This window comes from Sipha flava, unplaced genomic scaffold, assembly GCF_003268045.1.
Source record: "Sipha flava isolate LNK unplaced genomic scaffold, YSA_version1 199_pilon_pilon, whole genome shotgun sequence".
In the NCBI taxonomy this organism is placed as follows: domain Eukaryota; kingdom Metazoa; phylum Arthropoda; class Insecta; order Hemiptera; family Aphididae; genus Sipha; species Sipha flava.
The window spans coordinates 686,342-700,454 of NW_020272782.1; the positions used below are offsets into that span (position 1 = coordinate 686,342).

At 30.3% G+C, this 14,113-nt stretch overlaps 1 protein-coding gene across 5 annotated transcripts in view; it reads left to right on the forward strand.

Annotated features, from left to right (window-relative positions):
- The window catches only part of LOC112681910 (adenylate cyclase type 5), a 223,621-nt gene that overhangs the window by 162,916 nt on the left and 46,592 nt on the right, over positions 1-14,113 (forward strand). Inside the window, exons 1-2 of one of the 5 annotated variants that reach the window (XM_025552270.1) lie at positions 6,268-6,282; positions 6,421-6,488. The exons of the other annotated variants lie outside the window; for them this stretch is intronic. The gene's annotated coding sequence lies outside the window, so the exon portion shown is untranslated. Of the gene's footprint in view, positions 1-6,267; positions 6,283-6,420; positions 6,489-14,113 lie in introns of those variants that run through there. 5 annotated transcript variants of the gene reach the window in all.

Sequence of the window (14,113 nt, forward strand, 5' to 3'; positions counted from 1 at the left end):
TTGTGATTAATGAATGCAAAAAAAATTTCCATTGCCATTTCATATATATTCATTTATATTGTGATAACGGTAAAGGGAAACAATTAATAACTATGGACTGACTCATTATAATTAAATTATATTTTTTTTTTTTTTTGTCCGGGTAACAAATAAATGAAATGTCATTGGAAACTTTTTTCTTAAATTTATAAATCATAAATAGATATTGATATTTTAATTTGTAAAACCTTTATTTATTAAATAAATTTTTCACATTATGCACCACAATGCTGAAAACAACATTCACTGCAAATTAAAAAATTAAAATTAGCAAAAATAGTTTTTTCTTCCGTAATTTGATTATATACTGAAGTTATTTTTTTTTATATATCAATAAGACACGTTAGTGGATCGACGTATGCTACTGATTTAAGTGACCCCAGAGAACTTAATCAACTGGTGTTAAGATCTGGTGATCTTAGTGACCACCGGACTACTCCATAGGTCCCTTGTTATTGTCATATAGTCCCTTGTTATTGTCATAGGCACCATCTTGTTGGAATATTGATCTAACATGTTTTTAAGCTCATTAGCCAAGAAATTTCTCTGTAATCTTTTACTAAGCGTATCATCATAGAATTAGGTTCCTAGTAGTTTACCATTAATTAAACCATACCATACATTTTTAATGTTGGTTAAAAAGTCTAAAGAAGATTTTGTTCATTCAAAATCCCATTATTTGTAAATTTAGATTTTTCTGTTCAACGTACGTAATTAAAAAAAAAATAACATTTCATTAAACTGGGTTTTCAACTAAGCAATGAATATAATTCTACGTTCGGCATCATATTGACGTAAATGTTGAACTACTCAACTCGATAAGCATGCTTCTAATGTTTTTTTTTTTTTTTTTAATTTTTGTTCTACTCTATATGAAATGTTTATTTTTCTATAAGTACAATGAATTGACTGAGATTTAACACTAACCTTATTTAACTTAACATTAGGATTTACTCTAACGTATGCTCGAATTTGAATTTAAATATCTTCTTTTTTGGGATTTTCTCGCCTTCGTTGTTGATAAACTATCAATATATTGAGTATTTATATATTTAATTAAGTATTTATATATATATATATTTAGTATTTTGTAGCGTGGGTTTAGAGCACGTTCGCGCGGTGTCAGTAATGACTGCGGTTAGGTGTTCGGACATTTGTTCTGTGGCTTGAATCGTAGGTATAGTTTTAGATATTCTTAAGTTTGTATTAAATTTATTTGAAAATATATTCCAGTTTCGTTTACTTTTAATCAATGAATTGTTTGACTGATAAGATTGTGAAGACAAATTAATTTTGATTTTTACTGGAATATGATCTGAGTCAAGCTCTGCGAGAGTTTCTTGCGTGCAATTAAAAGGGATTGATTTTATTAATAAAATATCTAAGATATCGGGTTGTCTTTTAACATCCGAAGGAAAATAAGTAGGCTCATTAGGAGCGTATATAGTATAAGGTGTGTCAACTATAAGTATAAAGGATTGTAATTTGGTGCCATTCGGATTTATAACACGACAGTCCCAATTAGTGTGTTTGGCGTTCAAATCGCCTGCATTATAATTGAGTTGTCTAGACTCATTATATTTCTTTAGTCCGAAATATGCATTTGGTAACTGGGAGGTTGATAATCACTGACAATGGTAACATATCTACTAGGTTTTGTGTTCCCGATGGATAATTCTTCAAAAGTTAAATTGGCTAATGATGTATGAAAGTTTTTGTAATCCGAAATGTTGTATACATAAATAGGAGGAATTTTGGACTAACCTGTGGTTGTTGAGTACTGATTTTTTTTGTTGTTTCATCCGTTTCTTCATTGACTTGAATAGTTAGTAGTGGAACGAATCTATTTTTAGATGTGTAAGGAGTGAGAACATCACTACTGGTTCTTCTGTTATTTTATTTTATTTATTTTTTTTTTTTTTAAATGTCTGGAAGTTTGCGGTCTTGAAGAGAACTTTTATTTTGGAATTTTTTGAATAAGAATTTTTTATAAGAAACATGAACGTTTGATTTGAACGAAACGCTGAGAACAACCTTTCGCAGTGGCTACTGATAACCAAATTATTAAATTTAATTTAAAAATCATAAGACGTCGATTTCTTATATCTTATTATTTATAGAATAATATCGATTGAGAAAAATTCCTATTTTTCTGTATTCGCTATAATCTGATGTTTGATAAAATTACTGATATAGCATTATTGAAGATAATCATAATATGTAAATAAGTGTTTCATAAATAGTGTTAAGTATTTTTTTTTTTTTATATTATTATGAGTTGGTATTTTATTAGCTGTTTCACCAGTTATCCATGCAAATAATATATCTGTCATAGGCATATAGTCAAATCAGGCTATTTATTAAATGCCTAGGCATATATTCAAAGAATTTAATATTTATGCAATTTCACTATCCGCCTAGACATTTAGTTAAATGCCTATTTCATGTCAGGCTAATTATAAAAAAATATTTTGTATTATTTTAAAAATTTAAATATATTTTCTATCAGTTATTTATTTCTATTTTATATACAAAAAAAAGCTATGTATTGTTTATGATATTAATATGTAAAACAAGTTGGTATATGAAATAATATGTTTAATTTCGTGTTCATTATTACTATTGTTTTAAAAATGAAATCATAAATATATACAGGTAATAAATTATTAGATGTGATAGACGTAGATGATAGTACGAGTATATTGTATACTCTATAGTCAGTATAGTCTATAGTACAAGAAGTGAGTACTATATATTCTTATTAAATAAAAATAAAAGTTCCATTGGTTTTTACCTTGGTTGTATGAGAACCTTATCTATATTGAGTACCGTTAGACAAATTATAATCTTATCGATTATAACGAAAAAAATATGAAGTTACGGAAAAAGATACAGAACATGTGATTGAATTATACAATAATTTAATTTAGTACGTGTAGGTATTACGTTTACGAAAATCGTATGTAGTGTGATCGTGATTGCGTGTAATATTGTAACATATACCTATTGACAATTTTTATATATTTTAAATTTTGTTTATTCTTATTTGTATTTTAAAATATAATATAATGTCACACAATAAATTGTTTTATGAAAAATTAAAATCAATTTACGACAACCAAGATAAAAAAAACCATGGAGTCAGGAAGACTACGACAAAGCTCTAAACGAAATCAATGATGCGAAATTGAATCCCGGTGAAACTAAAACTCAAAACCAATATTATTTATGTCGTAATTATGATCTGATTGAAGTAGGAAATGTTAAACATATTATTTTTAAAACAAAATCTAAAACTGAAAATATTATTTATGTTGTACCTGATGAAAACTATTTTGAAAAAAATCGAATAAAGTCATAAAGCAACTGGTCATGGTGGAAGGGATAAAGTTGAGCGGTATTTAAAAAATAAATACAATATTCCTTGATAGCAATCCAAATATTTATTGATTTGTGTACAACTTATAACCTAAAAAAATCAAAACCTTGTAAAGGCGTTGTTGTAAAACCAATATTATCGCTAGATTTTAATTCAAGAGGACAAATTTACCTTATCGATTTCCAGTCAACACCCGGTGGAAATTTTAAATGGGTGATGAACTATCAGGATCACGCAACTAAATATTTATATTTTCGACCACTTCCTTTAAAACAAGCCACCGAAGTTGCACATAAATTTTTAAAAAATTTTTTGGAACAAGGAGCACCTCAAATACTTCAGTCTGATAATGGGCGAGAATTTACAGCGAAAATAATTGAAGAATTGGCAGAATTGTGGCCTAAATGTATAATAGTACATGGGCGGCCACGGCACCCTCAGAGTCAGGGATTTGTAGAAAGATCAAATCAAGATGTTGAAAACATGTTACGAGCTTGGGTCATAGACAATAAAAGTACCAAGTGGTCAATCGGAGTATATTTTGTACAATGGCAAAAAAAAACATTTCACATCATCAAATTTTAGGTCGTTCGCCATATCGAGCTTTGTTTGGCACTGAACCGAAAGTAGATCTTAATTCTGCAAACTTACCTACCGAAATTATTCAAAAATTATCAAATGAAGAAGACTTTGGAAATATTTTACAAGACAATTTAGAACATAATTTTGACAATATACCTTCAAAAAAAAAAAAATAAAAAAAATATTGTAACATAAATAATATCAGCAGTGTTTGTGAAAAATCAGGTAGTGAACTCCAATGTACTAGATGTAAAAGAAATATTCATTCTGACAATTGCAGCTATTCTATAAATAATAGTAACGATATTGAAAATATTTGTCTGCTATGTAATAATGAAAAACAGATAAAAGTTAACCGCATTGAATCTTACAAACGACAATCAATCGCAGCTAAAAAATGGCAGAAAATAGTGAAAAACTATTTAAAGAACTAAAGGTTGGTGATTAAATAGTTTTAAGTGTTCCAAAAGTAGACCGAAGACCTCTCGATAGTCAAAATATAAATGGGTTAGTGATAGACATTCGGAACGGCGTTTATCAATTTGGCACAGAAGTTGGTATAGTAAAAAATTGGTGTTCAAGAGAAGAACTTGAACTAGTGTCAAATATTGGTTTAGAAGACAGCAAAGTACAAAAAGACAAATATGTGTCCACACGTGAAGCAGTAGCAAACTTATCAATTTACAACGGTCAAGGTTTTGTTAAATGTCAATGTCAATCAGGAAAGCGGCAATGTCAAACCAATCGGTGCTTATGTTTTAAGAAAAATCTCAAATGTTTCAGCAAATGCCACCAAATAACAACATGTGTCAACAAGTAATAGGTAACAAAAACTTGTGATTATAATATAACTTTTTTATTTATTTTTATGATTCATTTTTAAAACAATTATATAACATATTATTTCATATACCAACGTGTTTTACATATTAATAGCTAATACATAGCTTTTTTAAATATAAAATAGCAATAAATAACTGATAGAAATATATTTAAATTTTTAAAATAATACAAAATGCTTTTTTTATTATTTATCTGACATGAAATAGGCATTTAACTAATTGTCTAGGTGGATAGTGAAATTGCATAAACATAAAATTCTTTGATTATATGCCTAGGAATTTAGTAAAATGCCTTATTTGACTATATGCCTACGACATATCGACTGGTAAAAGGTAAAAGAGGCTAAACGATAATTTTACTATTTTTCAGGGAAGCGAAAACAAAATTTTCATATTTTCTTAACTTAGGCGTTGTTGCCATAGACATATTAAGATATCTTAATATGTCTTATGGTTGACGCTTTGGTATTTATTTAAGCATTATGAATAGGGTTATTATATATTTCCATACTATTAAATGTTACCTTGCTGGTTTGACATTAATTACATTGAAATATTAAGAACATTTTTATCATAACGAATTAAGGGGCCTCGCTGTAGATGATTATTAGTATGTGTATGTGTGTGGCGTTAATGCTGGTTAGCTGACCACTTATTTCCGCACCATCATTCAGGCAGTCGTTCATTGTAATCGTATACCATATTTGTTGAATTGTAGTTATCAAAAATTAGGTATACAACTGATATACAACAGTAATTAATAAAAAAAAAAAATAGCTGCAAATAGTTTGCAGTACTAAGTAATTTGTACTATTATTTCTATTATTTTGGTTCATGGTGGTCTCTTGTTCCCTTTATGAAACTTTTGTGTTTTTTTCTTTTCGATAAAAGAATTTTAATTTTATATTTGAAATTAATTTTTCTATTACAGTAATTAAATAGTCTTTGCAAAAAAAAAACAGTGCCCCAAATGGACCGGAACATACCGGAACGCAGTTCCGGTTCTCGAAAAAAAATACGTTTATCGTTCCGGTTCAAATAAATTTTTAGTGTACCCAGTAGGTTAATTAGGAAAGCTGTTTTAATTACTTATGTGTGTTAATTGACAACAAACTACTATCACCACTGTTTATCTTGAAGTGTTCTCATTCGAATCGATGTGTCACATGACATTTTTTTTTAGTCGGCGACTCGAGCGTGAAAAACACGCGACAAGCCCAAAAAATGTGTGACGTCTCGATTCGAATGAGAATTTTGCAAAAAAATACAACTAAAGTGTTTATTTTAACATTTAAGGTGATGTCCTAAAAATAAATTGAATAAACCAAGATTTTGGAGATTGAAAAAATTTCAAAAAAATCTACTTTGGACCATCACAGCGAGTACGCGTATACTAGTGTCTTCATCCATTCCAGAAATACCCCGTATATTTAAATCAAAGTAAAAAAATCATGTTAAATAATCGTTATTTGAGATATGCCATTTAGTTTTATACATATAAGTATGGGTTTGAAATTCGGTAAGAACTTTACTAAAAATATGAACATTCAGCTGACTTTTATAAAATTAATTTCTTAGATAACTATGAAAGGACTCACAGGCAAAACACAAAAAATACTGCCGGAGTTCACATATACCCATTACAGGTAAGAAAAAAAAAATTAGGGAAGTTTACATTAGACCTTTTATTACCTTATCTTAATCGATATTCTGGTGGAGTTTACAATCGCCCAGGTATATATTATTATCAGGGCACGGAAATATAACTATTTGCTAATATTATTATAGGATGCCACAAAATAACGTATCTAATTATATTCATAGATTAAATATGTATATTTAATCTATGTTATATTACACTATTTAGGTTCATTATCTAGAAGCGACGCAGTAACGGTGCGAAGGGCTCTCGCACGCACTCGCACGCACAAGTCAAGCGTAATAGTAACTATAGTTATTATTATTTTGCTGTAGTATGGTTGAGAGGTTTTATGAATGGTAAACGATTCAAACATCTAGTGGGATTCATAGGGTGATGAAGTATTAAAATGGGCTACATCCGAAGTGCATACCATATCTTTGAGTAGTATGCCGTGTACCCACAAGTTTATTTATGATGATTATTTATTATGATATACATTTATGTGCATAACTTAAACTATATTTTGACTTAAACTTTTTATGATATGGTTATTACAACTAATTAGTTTCTAGATTGAAATATTTTTTAAATCCGAAATATATATGTATGTTCAAAATAATTAAATATGTAGAAAAGTTAGCGTACATGGCCTTACCGATTTTTTTTACTTCTTTTACTGTTTATTATTATTTACTACTATTTTATTATTTAAAACAATATGATGTTTATTATTATATATTTTCCATATTTATATTTTATTTTATTAATATAAACTATTGAACTATCATCATTATTACTTTTATAATTGTATATTAACAAAAAAACTCCATCAAATTTTATAATATTACTATTTATTTGAAATACCATGTAAAAATGTAAAATACATACACTTGATTACCCTTAACTACAATAATTTTATTCAATGTTTAATATTTACAATATCACCTTCTCCAATTTGGTAAAATGTTTATTCAGATATAAAAATATTTCAATCTAAAAACTAATCAGTTCCTATTCATCCGCTTTTTCAAAAAAATTATAAAATTCAAATAAAAATTAAGTTTTACACATAAGTGCATGTTAAATAAACTTAGGAATACACAGCAATTTAGACATATCCTTCTAAGACGTGGCATGCAATTTGGACATTCCAATTTATGTTTATTTTTTTGGCATGCAATTCGGATGCACCGATAAAATGACTACATTCCATGTACTGATATATATTATATGAGTATAATAGAAGTTAATCATCTGAGCATCGTATTACTAACAATAATTTATAATGCTTTGTAATTTTACTACAAAATCAATTTATCAAATAGTATTTCAACCCGTAAAAAACATTTACAAACTTATTTCGATGTATTATATTAGTAAAATACAAGCATTTTCTCGACGTCGCGGTCATATCATGTTCCATGAAATATACGAGTAGTTCATTTTTTTAATACTTATATAGATCGACTGAACCTTATAGTTTTGAAAGGTCTGACCGCAGTATTCAAATATCGTATCCATTTTATCAAACTTGAATATTACTTTTTTTTTTTTGCTCGAGATAAATATTAAATCAAAATTTAATAACCAGGTGATTTTCTGATGTTTATTAAAAATAATACAAATATAGGTGGGTACATTATGTAGTATACTTCTAAAATAACCTTAGATCCGGTTGGGTTTAAAATTTACAATCCGAGACTCTTCATCATTAATATTATTAATTCCGTTTGGATAAAAATGAATCAACTATTCACACTTCTATTTGTTCATTATCTAATCAACCGCAATACATATATACACTAATATTATTATAGTATTCGAATGCATAATATAATCTAAAATGTGACCACATAAAGTAACGATCAATATGTTAGCAAAGGGAGGGGAAAGTGAATACTTTCGACAATCTATTGAGTTAAAAAACAAATAGGTCAATACGAATACGACGTGTCGGTATAATTTAATATTTCGAAAAATAATCGAATTTTTAAGCTTATGAAAGAGTATTGCGGCACGTGTACCTACTGGTAGTATTTGCTCGACGTTAATCTATAAAACTTTTCGTGACAATCACACTGCAGTCCCACCTCTATAATCAAACTGCAGATTGACAAAATTAGAAATGTTGGTGAAGAAACAATTATTTTCATATAGAAACATATTTTTAATATACGAAATAAATTAGTTTGTAATAAAATGGCGTAGTTAGTTATTTATAAGAATATTTGAAAATAATAATATAAATTATAGTAAACATGTTAATTTAGTTGTAGTGGACATAGTGGGATATTGTCAAAAGCAGCTTGTTGTTTCCAAAACTTAATTTCGCCATAATCTTGAAAGTTCCAAAATTGAAATTTAGTGTTATATATAATCATTGAAATAATAATACAAAATTAATTAAAAATCTATAGAAATATTATTATGAAAAATTTCACGTTTCGATATTAAATATTTGTTAATTAGAAATTTGTATTATTTTCATTTTTAATTAGAGATTTTCGACTAGATACGAAACCGTTTATTACGCTCGCGTATAAAAATATACGAGTTATAATGATGTTAAGGATTATTATAAGGTAACGGATTTATAACAGTACAAAAGTAAGTCAAAATATGTTCCTCAAAATACTTTGATATGCATTCATTTTTAAATATACACTCAAAATTAAATTAACTAAATTCAAAAAAAAAATTTTATTGGATAATATTATTACGGAAAAAAAGTGTCTTTGAAAACTTGATTATTAATAGCTCTCGAAGTTATTCATTCGTCTTCACCAATAATATTCTTAACGATACTTTTAATATTATCAGTCCGGGTCTGTTTACAAAAATTAACCTGACTGAAAATATAAATTTTTTATTCGTCATTTTTATCGATTCTCAAAACTGTCGAAAAACGTTCTTTCAATAAAAATATGCTGAATTACAAACGTTGGTGGCGCGTGATATGCGAAATGAACGGGAAACAAACGAATGCATATGTAGAATAACACGTACTAGTGATATTTTAAAAAGTATGATTCAAACCGTGCGCACGTTTTGTAACAGATTTCAAATAGATGCGTCGGACGTTTCAATAAACGTACGCGCATTTACGTGGCGTTAAGGATCCGTTGTCCTTGATTAATTATTATGATGACACGTAGTCCGGGGCCGTCGTCGGTCGCAACGGGAAAATCGAGTTTTTGGCCAACGGTCGCATGCCACGTACATCGTTACAGTCGGCGGACAGACTTCGGGCCGGGCAACGGTCGCGTCCGCTAACTGGAACCGGACCAAAGGCCACGACGATATAATGTACACGTGATTTATGGCGTTGGCGGGAACACAATAAACGCCGTCGCGATAGAATCTATAGAATCTACTCTCGGACGCGAATAATATTTTTATTATTACCTTCTATGTACATTTTTTCTAGAACATTTTTTTGACTTGGGAGCCCCAAAAAAAATTGTGCACTTGGCCCTAATATTATGAAATCAGGCCCTGGGTGTACGATGTGATTTGAACAATTTTTTGGTCGTACGCTGATGGATGACACGCACAGTACATTTTCTATTAGTATTTGAACAACAACGACCGTTTTATTCGAACACCGGAATCGACCGCACGCTACGTTTATTTTTTTTCGGTTTTCCCGTAGACGTTCTGGTTTCCACAGTTCCGCATATTATGGTTCCTGTTTTGTGCAGCGTAAACTTAGCTTTAGCGGCTACTCCCGTACGGCGAGGGTGCTTAAAACTAAAGTTAAAAATATCCTAGGAAAATCATACTCCCTTCGCGGTACAATATTCTTAGTAAATTCTTACCGGGAGGTAAGATTATCCTAGAATATTTTTACCGGGGGGTACAACTTTCCTAGGATAACCTTACCCCGTGAAGGGGGTATAATTAACTTAGGATAATCTTATCAGAGGTAAAATACGCCTAGGAAAATCTTACATCCACGCATACTAACGGTGCACGTCGTTCGGAATACACTGTACACCGTACAAGGACAAATAAAACCGTAGTACGCCTTCTTTACGACGAACCAGGATGAGCGGCGTTCGACCGAGTTTTCCGCGCGTTTGCTTCCTACATACATATTACACGCATTAATTTATACGTGCGCTAGTTTGTCCGCAGTCACTAATGAAACGACGACGATGACGACGACGACGCGGATTAGGGTACGCTATGGTTGCGGTACTATACCGTGGTTATCAAACCCGGTGTGACGCACGTAACATCACGAATATGTAATGCGTCACGCCGGGAGGGAAATGAAAAAAAAAATGATTAAAACAACCATACGACGGATGCTTACGTTTTTTCGTGTATTGTTTTCGCGTAATCGCATCGATCGCTAGGCTTTGGACGTGACTAAAAAGCGGATCGTCTGATTTATCGATCACGGTGCATGCATTACGTGCCTACTGTTAAACGTCCGTTGAAGTATATTTTTCTGATTTTCCCTCGCGGCCTTCCCGGTACAGCGTGTCCGTGGTGACAATAGCTGCGCGTGGATCGAGCAGTATTTATATTTTTTCAATTAGCATTCGTTTCGGTTTTTCGTAGGGTGACGTGCGAATTGAAAAAAAGTTGTGCGCACTGTCACCCGATAATGCGTGAACATATATCGTAAAAGTGCAAGCGTATAATGGTAATATGTTTAATTTTATCAGTACAATTTAAATTAATTCGGAGTACTGAATATTTTCACAAGTTCACAGTTTTTAATCAATAATAGTGATAGGCGAGATTTAAAAATAATGAAATATCGTCACTTATTTGTTCGATTGGACCTCGTAAGCATCTAAGGGAGATATATTTCAGAAGTGACAGTGGTTTTTGTGTGTAGAGATACAATGTATTATTATACAACAATTATAATTAGGAATTCAAAGGGTTTTTTTTTATGATACCTGGAACATAAAATGTGCAAATATTACAAAATCGGATTCGGGCATCGAAGAATGCGAATAAATTCATTTAAATTCGTATTATTTCAGCATTTTTTAAACGCGTCATATATAAGGTAATTTATGGTATTTTTTTATTTTATTTTTTTAAACATTCCCCTCTACGGTTATAAATCTCAGTACGGAAACGTAATAACACGATGTTTAACGAACCACAATACAAAATACCAATCGTTAGAAAAGTATACCTTTCGGACTATCGATCGGCTGTAAATTAAATTATGTGTTGCAATGTACAACTGTCTTCATGTTATGTACTATTATCGTTCTTGTAAATGTAATGTCGTACAATTTAGTGACGCAACATAAATCACGAAATAATTTAAGACTTTTAACTTTCACAAATAACGTTTTGCGTACTCTTTTTCGTTTTTTTTTTTTTTTTTAATACTAAAAGTTCAATTATAATATAAAAATATTTACAACCTATTTTTAAGGGAATTGTTATTCACATACGGATGTGACAAAATCGTCACCGTAATAATAACGTTACTGTGTCAAAAACTTATACTGATGGTGGAAAATGCTTTTCCCCCACATCGTTTCAAAGCACAACGTTTGTTGCTGCGGAGGCGCTGAAGTATTAAAATTACCAAATTCCTTCCATGCAACACTGATCCAGCGACAGCACAGCATAAAGGTACAATGTACTACACACGATATTATTCATTCATAATATAATACGAGTATATTATTATAATATGACACTGTTGAGACCGTGTTCTACCTAAAACGTCATCTTTTCGCGACGAGAGAACCATCTCGTTTTTCTTTACCGCCCGAAGTCATGTAAAAACTTTTGTTAGCGGAACGGTTGTCGCTTTATTTTTCTTTTATTTTGTTTATTTTTATTTTTCTTATCGATTTTACAGGTTTAATTTTATTATTTTTGAAGAACAACGGCGCGGACGAAATTTCATCCGGTGTAATAATATGCGCGTGTGTAAGACTAATGGTAATTTCGTTTCAATCGATTGCGAAACGCTCTAACCCTTGCACGTATACGCAGGGCTGGATTTAGGGAAAGGCTGAGGAGACTGCAGCCTAGAAGCCTCCACGAATTTGTGGCCCCCATGATGTTATAATATTTAAATTAGGATACAGTAAAAATATTTATTTTTTTATATGTACACATATGTAATTTAACAATATTGAAGATTATTTTGACATTTAAAATTTAATTTTATCTAACTTTTAATGGATGTATTTGTGTTTATCGACAATGAATGATGTTTTAAAATCTGAGTATTATAGGTTTTTGCGCCGTTCGTAATTGGTCTGTTGATCCTAATAATATTATAATATATAGTATAATAATATTAAGACGGGTTCCCACAGTGCGGGGTTCGGCGAGCTTTGGTGGCGCAACTGTGTGATCCTGTAAAATACTTAGATCGCCAAACTACGCGCCTAGAGCGTTCCTACATTGCGTGCACGGTGAGCCTCGTGCTATCCGAGCTCATTATTCACAAGCCAATGCAAACGATAATTTAAAAATATCCAACACTATAGATCATTTGTAAATTACTGCTCACGCAGCTGTGTATTTAGACATTTTGAACAGTGAATACCTGTAATGATATAAAAATTTAAAATTTAAATTCAATTAAAATAAATTTCATAATAACGCCTAAGATTTAATTAAATTTCTTTCCTCGCATCGTACATTTCGATATGAATGATCGGGGGTTTCAAATTTTTGGATGGGCCTCGAGGACCCTTAACACTCCAAAACCATATCACTTGTCCAATCCATTGTGTTTTCTATATTTTACCCCAGCATATGGGCATAAAATCGGATACAAAATGCAATTAATTTTTGACCTGGCTTATCAAATCATGTGCAAGTGGCAACGTTGTGTAAATACATGAGTCGTTTCCTTTGGCGCGGTAATAATAATTATTATTAATTATAACCTCGCGTCGTGTGAACTCCCCTTTATAATAAACGCGTTGCTCTGTATACATATGTAGGTCTGGAATTATACTTTAAAAAGTCGTAGTAAACACGATGGTCAATGACAATTTATCGTCAGGATTATAATTATTATTATAGTTTTCGGTAATACTTTAGAAACAAACTTATTCAGTTTTAAAAATTCTATAAACATTTTAATAATGAAAACAGTGAATTTCACAATATTAATCAAGAAAAATTAATATATAAAATATTAATGAATAAGGAAGCAAAATATAGTTTTCCCAATGTTGATGTAGTTCTCCCCATTTATCTTATTCTTACGATTACAAACATCAGTAGTGAAAGATCGTTCTCTAATTTAAAAGAATAAAAAATAGATTGCGTGATTCTATGGACGGAGACAGGATCAATCAATTAGGGACAATGAGCTGCAAGTCTTATATTTTAAGAATACTTGACTTTCAAAATGTTACCTGTTGATAATTTTGTGCAAATAAAATGAAGAAAAGTTCCAAGCTTCTAATGTTAATTACTAAAAATTATTATTTGTATTATTCATTATTTAATTTATTTAACTACTTACACTTACACAGTTTAAACGATTCGTATTTTTATGAAGTAAATACAATATTATGATGATACTACTTACACATGATTTGTTTGTTTTTATGATTATTTGCTATCAAATAAGTAGTTAAATATGATAATAAATTTTCTTCTTTTTCTTCTTTTTTT